This window comes from Elephas maximus, chromosome 1 (assembly GCF_024166365.1).
Source record: "Elephas maximus indicus isolate mEleMax1 chromosome 1, mEleMax1 primary haplotype, whole genome shotgun sequence".
Lineage (NCBI taxonomy): Eukaryota > Metazoa > Chordata > Mammalia > Proboscidea > Elephantidae > Elephas > Elephas maximus.
The window spans coordinates 142,229,944-142,244,082 of record NC_064819.1 but is presented as its reverse complement, the minus strand read 5'-3'; the positions used below and the strand labels follow the sequence as shown (position 1 = coordinate 142,244,082).

The 14,139-nt window shown below is 40.5% G+C and overlaps 1 protein-coding gene across 2 annotated transcripts in view; it reads right to left on the bottom strand.

The window, feature by feature from the left end:
• Positions 1-14,139, bottom strand: part of IRAK1BP1 (interleukin 1 receptor associated kinase 1 binding protein 1) — a 48,616-nt gene that overhangs the window by 33,910 nt on the left and 567 nt on the right. The window lies entirely within an intron of this gene.

Here is a 14,139-nt window from a genome sequence, read left to right as displayed (position 1 = left end):
CTGCTTTTGCTGTGTCCCAGAGGTTTTGATAGGAAGTATTTTCATTCTCGTTGCTTTCTATGAATTTCCTTATTCCCTCCTTGATGTCTTCTATAACCCAGTCTTTTTTCAGGAGGCTATTGTGTATTTTCCAAGTATTTGGTTTCTTTTCCCTAGTTTTTCTGTTATTGATCTCTAGTTTTATTGCCTTGTGGTCTGAGAAGATGCTTTGTAATATTTCGATGTTTTGGACTCTGCAAAGGTTTGTTTTCTGACCTAATATGTGGTCTATTCTAGAGAATGTTCCATGTGCGCTAGAAAAAAAAGTATATTTTGCAGCAGTTGGGTGGAGAGTTCTGTATAAGTCAATGAGGTCAAGTTGGTTGATTGTTGTAATTAGATCTTCCGTGTCTCTATTGAGCTTCTTACTGGATGTCCTGTCCTTCTCCGAAAGTGGTGTGTTGAAGTCTCCTACTATATATGTGGAGGTATCTGTCTCACTTTTCAATTCTGTTAAAATTTGATTTATGTATCTTGCAGCCCTGTCATTGGGTGCATAAATATTTAATATGGTTATGTCTTCCTGATCAATTGTCCCTTTTATCATTATATAGTGTCCTTCTTTATGCTTTGTGGTGGATTTAAGTCTAAAGTCTATTTTGTCAGAAATTAATATTGCTACTCCTCTTCTTTTTTGCTTATTGTTTGCTTGATATACTTTTTTCCATCCTTTGAGTTTTAGTTTGTTTGTGTCTCTAAGTCTAAGGTGTGTCTCTTGTAGGCAGCATATAGATGGATCGTGTTTCTTTATCCAGTCTGTGACTCTCTGTCTCTTTATTGGTGCATTTAGTCCATTTACATTCAGGGTAATTATAGATAAATAAGTTTTTAGTGCTGTCATCTTGATGCCTTTTTATGTGTGTTGTTGACAATTTCATTTTTCCTCATACTTTTTTGTGCTGAGGCGTTTTTCCTAGTAAATTGTGAGATCCTCATTTTCATAGTGTTTGACTTTATGTTAGTTGAGTCGTTACGTTTTTCTTGGCTTTTACCTTGAGTTATAGAGTTGTTATACCTTTTTGTGGTTACCTTATTATTTACCCCTATTTTTCTAAGTAAAAACCTAACTTGTATTGTTCTATATCGCCTTGTATCACTCTCCATATGGCAGTTCAATGCCTCCTGTATTTAGTCCCTCTTTTTGATTATTTTGAACTTTTACCTATTGACTTCCATGATTCCCTGTTATGTGTATTTTTTTTTTTATTTAATCTTAATTTGTTTTTGTGATTTCCCTATTTGAGTTGATATCATGACGTTCTGTTTTGTGACCTTGTGTTGTGCTGATATCTGATATTATTGGTTCTCTGACCAAACAATATCCTTTAGTATTTCTTGTAGCTTTGGTTTGGTTTTTGCAAATTCTCTAAACTTGTGTTTGTCTGTAAATATCTTAATTTCGCCTTCATATTTCAGAGAGAGTTTTGCTGGATATATGATCCTTGGCTGGCAGTTTTTCTCCTTCAGTGTTCTGTATATGTCGTCCCATTCCCTTCTTGCCTGCATGGTTTCTGTTCAGTAGTCTGAACTTATTCTTATTGATTCTCCCTTGAAGGAAACCTTTCTTTTCTCTCTGGCTGCTTTTAAAATTTTCTGTTTATCTTTGGTTTTGGCGAGTTTGATGATAACATGTCTTGGTGTTTTTCTTTTTGGATCAATCTTAAATGGGGTTCGATGAGCGTCTTGGATAGATATCCTTTCGTCTTTCATGATGTCAGGGAAGTTTTCTGTCAGGAGTTCTTCAACTATTTTCTCTGTGTTTTCTGTCCCCCCTCCCTGTTCTGGGACTCCAACCACCCGCAGGTTATCCTTCTTGATAGAGTCCCACATAATTCTTAGGGTTTCTTCATTTTTTTTAATTCTTTTATCTGATTTTTTTTCAGCTATGTTGGTGTTGATTCCCTGGTCCTCCAGATGTCCCAGTCTGCATTCTAATTGCTCGAGTCTGCTCCTCTGACTTCCTATTGCATTGTCTAATTCTGTAATTTTATTGTCAATCTTTTGGATTTCTACATGTTGTCTCTCTATGGATTCTTGCAACTTATTAATTTTTCCACTATGTTCTTGAATAATCTTTTTGAGTTCTTCAACAGTTTTATCGGTGTGTTCCTTGGCTTTTTCTGCAGTTATCCTAATTTCACTTGTGATATCTTTAAGCATTCTGTAAATTAGTTTTTTATATTCTGTATCTGATAATTCCAGGATTGTATCTTCATTTGGGAAAGATTTTGATTTTGTTTGGGGGGTTGGAGAAGCTGTCATGGTCTGCTTCTTTAAGTGGTTTGATATGGATTGTTGTCTCCGAGCCATCACTGGGAAACTAGTTTTTCCAGAAAATCCGCTAAAAAAAATGCAGTCAGACCCCTATCAGAGTTCTCACTCTGGCTCAGGCTATTCGGATGTTAATGAAGCCGCCTGGGGAGGGTGGGGGAGGGAACAGAGAGATAGGAGAGTAGCACCTCAGAATATAGCCAGAGTTGCTTGTCTTGCTTGGAATGACTATTATATCTGAGATTCCCGTGGGCGCGTCGCCTATGTGTGCTGGCTGTGTGGAGATTGCCCCCGGCGGTCTGTCCCGCTGCAGTCACGGTCAGATCCTCCGCTTCCAGCCCCACGCCCAACGTCAAGGCTCCCCTACTGGGACAGTGCACTCTCGACTCCAAAATCAGTCGCTGCCTCCCGGGGACTTCTCGTCCCTCCAGCCGCGTGCCCGTGCCGCCCCCGCGAACCAGGTAGGCCCCCTCCCGGGGTTAGTTCAGATGGGTGGAGCAGCTCCCCGTGCTTGTGCCGTGACCGAGTGTCCCGGCTGGGACGCTGTTCTCCCCGCTCCAATACCAGTCGCTGCCTCCCGGGGACTTCTCCTACCGGCTGCGTCCCATGCCGCCCGCGCGACCCGGCTGGGCCCCTTCCCGGGGTTAGTTCAGGGGGGTGGAGCAGCTCTCCGTGTTCATGCCGTACCTGCGTCCAGTCCAAATCCCGGCGAGACGGTTCCCCAGCTGGGACGCTGCTCTTCCTGCTCCAAGACCAGTCACTGCCTCCCGGGGACTTCTCCTACCGGCTGCGTCCCACGCCGCCCGCGGAACCGGCTGGTCTCCCTCCCGGGGTTAGTTCAGGGGGGTGAAGCAGCTCTCTGTGCTCGTCCCGTACCTGACTGGTACGCTGGCTCCAGGCTCTGGAAACAATCGCTGCTTCCCCGTATTAGTTCGTTCTCCATCTCTAAATCTGTGTTTGTTGTTCAGGGTTTGTAGATTGTTATGTATGTGACCAATTCACTTGTTTTTCCGTGTCTTTGTTGTAAGAGGGATCCGAGGTAGCATCTGCCTAGTCCACCATCTTGGCTCCCAATGTTTAACTTTTTAAGAGACTGCAAAACTGTTTCCCAAAGTGGCTGTAGTATTTTTCAGTCTTGTTTTGCAATGAATGAGAATTTGTTGTTCTTCATCCTCACCAGCATTTGCACTGTCAGTTTTTTGTTTTTCAAATTTTAGCCATTCCAAAACGTGCATAAACAGCCCTGGTGGGGAAATGGTTAAGCAATTTGCTCTCATAAAGATTACAGTCTAGAAAACTCTATGGGGCAGTTCCACTCCCATGGGGTCACTATGAGATGAAAATCAACATGATGGTACCTAATAACAAGAACAGGAGCGTGTGGTTGTTATTAGGTGCTGTTCAGTCAGCTCTGACTCATACCAACCCTATGTACAACAGAATGAAACACCGTCCAGTCCTGCCCCATCTTCACAATCTTTGTTATGCTTGAGCCCACTGTTGCAGCCACTGCATTAATCCATCTTATTGAGGGTCTTCCTCTTTTTCACTGACAGTCTATTTTACCAAGCATGATGTCCTTCTCCATGGACTCATCCTCCTGATAACATGTCCAAAGTATGTGAGACGAAGTCCTGCCAACCTTGCTTCTAAGGAGCATTCTGGCTGTACTTCTTCCCAGACACATTTGATCAGGTTATAGTATATTCAATAATCTTCACCAGCACCATAATTCAAAGAAATCAATTCTTCGGTTTTCTTTATTCATTGTCCAGCTTTTGTATGTGTAGGAGGCAGTCAAAAATACTGTGGCTTGGGTCAGGCATACCTTAGTCCTTCAAGTAACATCTTTGCTTTTTAACACTTTGAAGAGGTTTTTTGCAGATTTGCCCAATGCAATGCATCATTTGATTTCTTGACTGCTGTTTCTGTGGGTGCCGATTGTGGATCCAAGTAAAATGAAATCCTTTACAACTTCAGTATTTTCTCTGTTTATCATGATGTGGCTTATTGGTCCAGTTGTGAGGATTTTTGTTTTATGTTGAGGTGTAATCCATACTGAAAACTGTAGTCTTTGATCTTCATCAGTAAGTGCTTCAAGTCATCTTCACATTCAGCAAGCAAGGTTGTGTCATCTGCATATCGCAGGCTGTTAATGAGTCTTCCTCCAATTCTGAGGCCCTGTTCTTCTTCATATCTTCCAGCTTCTCAGATTATCTGCTCAGCATACAGACTGAATAGGTATGGTGAAAGAATACAACCTTGATGCATACTTTTCCAGATTTTACACCATGAAGTATCCCATTTTTCTGTTAGAATAACTGCCTCTTAGTCTGTGTACAGGTTCCTCATGAGCACAATTAAGTATTCTGGAATTCCCGTTCATTGCAATGTTGCCCATAATTTGTTATGATCTACACAGTCAAACCTTCCAACCTGGGGGGCTCATCTTCCAGCACTATATCAGACAATGTTCCGCTGCTATTCATAAGGTTTTCACTGGCTAATGCTTTTGAAAAGTAGACTGCTGGGTCCTTCTTCCCAGTCTGTCTTAGTCTGGAAGCTCAGCTGAAACCTGTCCTCCATGGGTGACCCTGCTGGTATGTGAATACCGGTGGCATGGCTGCCAGCATCACAGCAACAAGCAAGCTCCCACAGTACGACAAACTGACAGACACGTTGAATCTAGGAAATTTGGAAATCATCAAAAATGAAATGGAATGCATAAACATTGATATCCTAGGCATTAGTGAGCTGAAATGCACTGGTATTGGCCATTTTTGAATCGGACAATCATATAGTCTGCTATGCTGGGAATGACAACTTGAAGAGGAATGGTGTTACATTCATCGTCAAAAAGAATGTCTCAAGATCTATCCTGAAGTACAATCCTGTCAGTGATAGGATAATATCCATACGCGTACAAGGAAGACCAGTTAATACAACTATTATTCAAATCTATGCATCAACCACTAGGGCCAAAGATGAAGAAACAGAAGATTTTTATCAGCTGCTGCAGTCTGAAATCGATTGAACATGCAATCAAGATGCATTGATAATTACTGGTGATTGGAATGCTAAAGTTGGAAACAAAGAAGAAGGATCAGTAGTTGGAAAATATGGCCTTGGTGACAGAAACAAAGCCAAAGATCAAATGATAGAATTTTGCAAGACCAGTGACTTCTTCATTGCAAATACCTTCTTTCACCAACATAAACAGCGACTATACACATGGGCCTCGCCAGATGGAACACACAGAAATCAAATTGACTATATCTGTGGAAAGAGACGATGGAAAAGCTCAATATCATCAGTTAGAACAAGGCCAAGGGCCGACTGGGGAATAGACCATCAAATGCTTATATGCAAGTTCAAGCTGAAACTGAAGAAAATCAGAGCAAGTCCACGAGAGCCAAAATACGACCTTGAGTATATCCCACTTGAATTTAGAGACCATCTCAAGAATAGATTTGATGCATTGAACACTAGAGACCGAAGACCAGACGAGTTGTGGAATGACATCAAGGACATCAACCATGAAGAAAGCAAGAGGGCACTGAAAAGACAGGAAAGAAAGAAAAGACCAAGATGGATGTCAGAGGAGACTCTGAAACTTGCTCTTGAGCGTCGAGCAGCTAAAGCAAAAGGAAGAATTGGTGAAGTAAAAGAACTGAACAGAAGATTTCAAAGGACATCTCGAGAAGACAAAATATTATAATGACATGTGCAAAGAGCTGGAGATGGAAAACCGAAAGGGAAGAACACGCTCGGTGTTTCTCAAGCTGAAAGAACTGAAGAAAAAATTCAAGTCTCGAGTTCCACTAGTGAAGGATTCCATGGGGAAAATATTAAATGATGCAGGAAGCATCAAAAGAAGATGGAAGGAATACACAGAGTCATTATACCTAAAGAATTAGTTGATGTTCAACCATTTCAAGAGGTGGCATATCATCAGAAGCCGATGGTACTGAAGGAAGAAGTTCATGCTGCTCTGAAGGCATTGGCGAAAAACAAGGCCCCAGGAATTGATGGAATATCAATCGAGAGGTTTCAACAAACAGATGCATCATTGGAGGTGCTCACTCATCTATGCCAAGAAATATGGAAGACAGCTTCCTGGCAAACTGACTGGAAGATATCCATATTTATGCCTATTCCCAAGAAAGGTGATCCAACCGGATGTGGAAATTATCAAACAATATGATTAATATCACATGCAAGTAAAATTTTGCTGAAGATCATTCAAAAATGGCTGCAGCAGTATATCGATAGGGAATTGACAGAAATTCAGGCCAGTTTCAGAAGAGGATGTGGAACTAGGGATATCACTGCTGATGTCAGATGGATCCTGGCTGCAAGCAGAGAATACCAGAAGGATGTTTACCTGTGTTTTATTGGCTACGCAAAGGCATTCGACTGTGTGGATCATAACAACCTATGGATAACACTGCGAAGAATGGGAATTCCAGAACACTTAATTGTGCTCATGAGGAACCTTTACCTGGATCAAGAGGCAGTTGTTCAGACAGAACAAGGGGATACCGATTGGTTTAAAGTCAGGAAAGGCGTGCGTCAGGGTTGTATTCTTTCACCATACCTATTTATCTGTATGCTGAACAAATAATACGAGAAGCTGGACTATATGAAGAACAGGGCATCAGGATTGGAGGAAGACTCATTAACAACCTGCGTTATGCAGATGACACAACCTTGCTTGCTGAAAGTGAAGAGGACTTGAAGCACTTACTAATGAAGATCAAAGACCACAGCCTTCAGTATGGATTACACCTCAACATAAAGAAAACAAAAATCCTCACAACTGGACCAATGAGCAACATCATGATAAACGGAGAAAAGATTGAAGTTGTCAAGGATTTCATTTTACTTGGATCCACGAGCAACAGCCACAGAAGCAGCAGTCAAGAAATCAAAAGATGCATTGCATTGGGCAAATCTGCTGCAAAGGACCTCTTCAAAGTGTTGAAGAGCAAAGATGTCACCCTGAAGACTAAGGTGTGCCTGACCCAAGCCATGGTATTTTCAATCGCATCATATGCATGTGAAAGCTGGACAATGAATAAGGAAGACCGAAGAAGAGTTGATACCTTTGAATTGTGGTGTTGGGGAAGAATATTGAATATACCATGGACTGCCAAAAGAACAAACAAATCTGTCTTGGAAGAAGTACAGCCAGAATGCTCCTTAGAAGCAAGGATGGCGAGACTGCGACTTACATACTTTGGACATGTTGTCAGGAGGGATCAGTCCCTGGAGAAGGACATCATAGTTGGCAGAGTACAGGGTCAGCAGAAAAGAGGAAGTCCCTCGACGAGGTGGATTGACACAGTGGCTACAACAATGAGCTCAAGCATAACAACGATTGTAAGGATGGTGCAGGACTGGGCAGTGTTCCGTTCTGTTGTGCATAGGGTCCCTATGGTCGGAACCGACTCGACAGGACCTAACAACAACATCAGGAATTAATGCCGAAAAACATTAAGAACATGTATAAAGATCTAGCTACAAGGATATTCATTTTGTCATTATTTTAAATAATGAAAAACTGTAACCAACTGAATATAACTGTGTTTCTGTCATTCCCTATCTCAGTTTGAGTCCCTCCAGAAGCAGACTCCCAAAAAAAGATTTGAGTATACACAGTAGCTAATTTTGCAGGTGATCTAAGAAACACCAGTAGAGGAGTGGGAAAGGAAACAAAGCCATTTAAGGGTGTATTATCAAGTAGTTACCACAGTAGGCAAATGGAGCTTAATCCAGCTGAGTAATGTTGAAAACTAGTGTGGAACACATGCCTCAGAGTTGTATCTCCCAAACGGTGAGGAAGCTGGGATCTTTTTTCTACCTTACTCTCCTCAATCATTAGTTGAAGACTGCTTGGGTCAGGCAAGGCTGTGTTAATTCCCCAGCACTACTAGCTGGTCCACTGGCAGGCAAAGTAGACTTGCAGGCAGCTAAAACTTTCAGGCAAGGAATTCATAAATGATGACAGATGGAAGCTGGGTTTGCATGCACAGAAATGTAATGTGCCAGGAGGATTTGAGAGGACTGTCAAAAGCATCTCCACCATGCGTCTGTCAGTTTGTCGTACCATGGTGGCTTATGTGTTGCTGTGATACCGGAAGCTTTGCACTGGTTTTTCAAATACCAGCAGGGTCACCCTTGGGGAACTGGTTTCAATGGAGCGTCCAGACTAAGACGTAGGACCTGGCAGTCTACTTCTGAAAAAATTGACCAGTGAAAACCTTATGAATAACTGCAGAGTATTGTCTGATACAGTGTTGGAAGATTAGCTCCTCAGGTTGGAAGACACTCAAAATATGACTGGGGAAGAGCTGCCTCCTCAAAGTAGAGTCGACCTTAATGATGTGGATGGAATCAAGCTTTCGGGACCTTCATCTGCTGATGTGGCACTACTCAAAATGACAAGAAACAGCTGCAAACACCATTAATAATCAGGATATGGAATGTACGAAGTATGAATCTAGGAAAATTGAAAATTGTCAAAAATGAAATGGAACACATAAAGATCGATACCTAGGCATTAGTGAGCTGAAATGGACTGGTACTGGCCATTTTGAATCAGACAATCATATGGTCTACTATACAAGGAATGACAAAGTGAAGAGGAATGGTGTCGTGTTCATCATCAAAAAAAACATTTTAAGATCTATTCTGAAGTACAACACTGTCAGTGATAGGATAATGTCCATACTCCCACAAAGACCAGTTAATATGACTTTATTATTCAAATTTACACACCAACCACTAATGTCAAAGATGAGGGAAGTGAAGATATTTACCAACTTCTGCAACCTGAAATTGATCAAACATGCAATTTCAGGTGACTGGAATGCCAGAATTGGAAACAAAAAAGGATCTATGGTTGGAAAATATGGCCTCGGTGATAGAAATGACACTGCAGATTGCGTGATGGAATTTTGCAAGACCAAAGACTTCTTCATTGCAAATATCTTTTTTCAACAACATAAACGGCAACTATACACGTGAACATCACCAGATGAGAAACACAGAAATCAAACCAACTATATGTGTGGAAAAAGACAATGGAAGTGCTCAAGTTCCATCAGACAGAACAAAGCCAGGGGCCGACTATGGAAAAGACCATCAATTGCTCATATGCAAGTTCAAGCTGAAGCTGAAAAAGATTAGAACAAGTCCGTGAGAGCCAAAGTACGACCCTGAGTATATCCCATCTGAATTTGGAGACCATCTCAAGAATAGATTTGGTGTGTCGAACACTAATGACCAAAGACCAGAGGAGTTGTGAGAAGATATCAAAGACACCATATATGTAGAAAGCAAAATATCATTAAAAAGACAGGAAAGAAAGAAAAGACCCAAATGGATATCAGAACAGACTTTGGAAGTTGCTCTTAAATGTACAGTGACCAAAGTGAAGGGATGAAATGATGAAGTAAAAGAGCTGAACAGATGATTTCAAAGGGCTGCTCAAGAAGACAAAAGTAAAATATTATAATGAAATGTACAAAGACCTGGAGTTAGAAAAACAAAAGGGAAGAACACATTTGGCATTTCTCAAGTTGAAAGAACTGAAGAAAAATTCAAGCCTTGAGTTGTAATTTTGAAGAATTCTACAAGGAAAATGTTGAATGATGAGGGAAGCATCAAAAGCAGATGGAAGGAATACACAGAGTCACAGTACCAAAAAGAACTGGTCAACGTTCAGGAGGTAGCATATGACCAAGAACTGACAGTACTGAAGGAAGAAGTCCAAGCTGCACTGAAGGTGATGGCAAAAGTAAAACAATAATCCAGGAACTGGCAGAATACCAACTGAGATGTTTCAACAAACGAATGAAGCACTGGAGGTGCTCACTCATCTATGCCAAGAAATGTGGAAGACAGCTACCTGGCCAATTGACTGGAAGAGATCCATATCTGTGCCCATTCCAAAGACAGATGATCAAAAAGAATGTGAAATTTTGCTGAAGATCATCCAAAAGTGGTTGTAGCAGTGTATCAACAGGTAACTGCCAGATATTCAAGCTGCATTCAGAAGAGGATGTGGAATGAGGGATATCATTGCTGATGTCAGATGGATCTTGGCTGAGAGCAGACAATACCGGAAAGATGTTTACCTGTGTCTTATGGACTATGCAAAAGCATTCCACTGTGTGAATCATAACAAATTATGAATAACACTGCGAAGAATGGGAATTACAGAACACTTAATTGTGCTTGTGAGGAGCCTATACACAGACGAAGAGGCAGTCGCCTAAACAGTGCAAGAGGATACTGTGCAGTTTAAAATCAAGAAAGGTGTGCGTCAGGATTGTATTCTTTCACCAAACTTATTCGGTCTGTATGCTGAGCAAATAATCTGAGAAGCTCGACCACGTGAAGAAGAATGTGGGATCAGGATTGGTGGAAGACTCATTAACAACCTGCAATACGCGGATGATACAACCTTGCTTGCTGAAAATGAAGAGGACTTGGCACCCTTACTGATGAAGACCAAAGACTACAGTCTTGAATATGGATTACACCTCAACATAAAGAAAACAAAAATCCTCACAACTGTACTAATAAGCAACATCACGATATACAGAGAAAAGACTGAAGCTGTCAAGGATTTCATTTTACTTGGATCCACAATCAACGCCAATGAGAAAAGCAGTCAGGAAATCAAACGACATATTGCATTGGGCAAATCTGCTGCAAAAGACATCTTTAAAGTGTTAAAAACCAAAGATGTCACTTTGAGGACTAAGGTGTGCCTGACTGAAGGCATGATATTTCCAGTGGTCTCCTACACATGCAAAAGCTGGACACTGAATGAGGAAAACCAAAGAATTGATGCCTCTGAATTATGGCATTGGCAAAGAACAGTGAATACGTCATGGACTTCCAGAAGAATGAACCAATCTGTCTTGGAAGAAATATAGCCAGAGTGCTCCTTAGAAGCAAGGATGGTGAGATTCATCTCGTATACTTGGAACATGTTATCAGGAGGGACCAGACCCTGGAGAAGGACATCATACTTGGTTAAATGGAGGGTCAACCAAAAAAGGAAGACCCTCGACGAGATGGACTGATGCAGTGGCTGCAACAATGGGCTCAAACACAGCAATGGTTGTGAGAATGCGGCAGGATCGGGCAGTGTTTTGTTCTGTTGTATACAGGGTCACTATGAGCTGGAACTGACTTGATGCACCAAACGACAATAATATCAGCAGCATCTGCAACATCCCTCTACCTAAAATCTCAATCACCCACTGCCAAGAAAATAAAGGATCAACATACTGCAGTTAGTTGTTAAGCACATGGGTTTTGAGGTCAAAGATCTTGATTGGGGTCTAAAACTCTGCCACTTCCTACCTGTGTAGGGGAAAAACTATCTGCCAGTAATCACTCTTGTCCTGAAAATTCTCATCTGTAAAATGGCAATTAAAGCTTCTATCTCATACGGTAGGAATAGTATTAAATGAGGTAACATTTGTCAAAGGCTTAGCAATAGTACGCAGTTTTTATCGGGGGGAAAAAATGATGAACAGGCAAATATTGGCACTTACAGTCTAAGGGGGAGCACACAAATCAGAAAACAAAATAATTAGATCTGCTGAGTGCTATTTAAAAATGAACAGAGTGATGTGATAGGAAATGATTAATAAACATTTATTGGTTGAGTGAGTGAAACTGAGTCTTAGAGAAATACTGCTTAAAATGTTAAAACATGTTTTCCATGAAAACAGCATTAAGAATGGCTATATGCTCACACAAGCTCATAAAACCATAAGATCTATAATATAGCTGAACCAATAGTTCATTTAGTGCTTCATTCATTTTTTCCCTTTTATACATTCGAGAACCATTTTCTGAGTACACATTGAGACGTGTATGATACGTAACTTATGAATGCAAACAAAAGACAAATCTCTGCTCTGGAAAGATTTAGAATAAGGAGGAACAAGTAAATCAATAATTATAATACAAGGTAATAAGTATTGCTGAAAGCGGAGAGTTGAGTGTGGTATGGAGTTATGTTAGGAAAGGATTCCCAAGGAGGCAAGCTTGGGCTGGCTCTTAAAGGAAAAAAATAAGATGGGAGAGAGATGACAGGAAATGAGGAACTGAGGATGGAGAGTTAGGCTCAACTTATTAAGCAGAGGAGTTTAGACCTTAGCCTAAAGGCTTTGAGGAGCCTTCGAGGAGGGGAATGATGGAATAAACCTTACAAGTCAAGATTCCAAAGTTTAAAAGATAATAAGGACTTTGTGGAAACCCCTTATAATTTATCCTGAAAGGTAATATAAATAATATTTTGCATTACCTACTGAACAAAGTATCTATATGACTGCTTTCCTCCATTAGCACAGATAATTAAGACATTACTTTCTTTCCTATGTCCTGCCTTGAATACTGAATTTGGATGCAATTACAGAAGGCTGGAGTTAGTAATCCATCTTGCTTTACATATCTGAAGTTAGAGCCGTGTGAGCTCAGTATACATTTTATGTAAATAATTTAAGAACTAGTTATATTACCCAAACAGGACCGAAACAGCGGCAGTTTTCTAAGGAAATATTTTGCTGCATATTTTATTCAAATCATTTACAGTTAGCACTTGCATTCTCCTAAACTGTGAAATCTAGAAAAATCCTTTCCAAAATGATTTTTTAATAACTTATATTTGTAAATGCAGTACAAATATATTTGCTCCTTAAAATAAAAATTTGCTTTTTTGGGTTGTAGCATTTCTAGCAATAAACCACAAGTAAGAATATCTGCACTTTTTATGAACTCACTGTTATCCGGGTTAAATGACAACCTGTGGCCTATAGGGTCCTACTCCGTAAAATGAGGAAACTGAGATGGTTGACCTCTATAGTTCCTAATTTTCTTTTACTGTAATTATCTGGAGCCTAGCATGGTGGTGTAGTGGTTAAGTGCTACAGCTGCTAACCAAAGGGTCGGCAGTTCGAATCCGACAGGCGCTCCTTGGAAACTCTATGGGGGCAGTTCTGCTCTGTCCTATAGGATCGCTATGAGTCGGAATCGACTCAACAGCACTGGGTTTTTTTTTTTTAGCATAGCAGGAAGCAACCTAGATTTTGGTCTCAGGAATACATGAGCTCAGACCATTACTTCTTCAAGTCGGAGAAATGGAGATATTAAAACTTGCCTAATAAAAAACAAAATAAATAAAAGCTTTATGTAAAATAAATAAGGTTAGTTCACTTTTTTCCTTCTTTCCTTAGATAAAGTCTTAATATTTATTTAGTGACTTGTGTCATGGACATCCCTGGTAAGCAAGTACAGGTACTTCATACATGTGGCATCTTGGCGCGCGCGCGCGCACACACACACACACAAAGTCAAAACTAAAAAAGTTGGAGAATTTTTTTTGAAATCTTTGTAAAACGAAACCAGATATTATTTTTCCCCACTAACATGGGCTTTGGAAAACAAAACAAACACACTGAAGAACCAACCATGGAAGGCAAAGCTTTACATGGCCGACCTTTCTCTTCACTTTTCAATTCCTGGTACAGAATAAGAACAAAAAACGCTTACTGTTTAGCACGTTACCAAGGCAAACATTTTCATCTAAAGTTTCAAGTTCAACATTTTATGGTTAAAAACAAAGCTTTACGTGGCCGACCTTTCTCTTCACTTTCCAATTCCTGGTACAGAATAAAAACAAAAAACGCTTACTGTTTAGCACGTGACCAAGGCAAGCATTTTCATCCAACGTTTCAAGTTCAACATTTTATGGTTAAAAACAAAACCACTCGCAGAAAATATCTCCAAAGAAAAACTCATCCA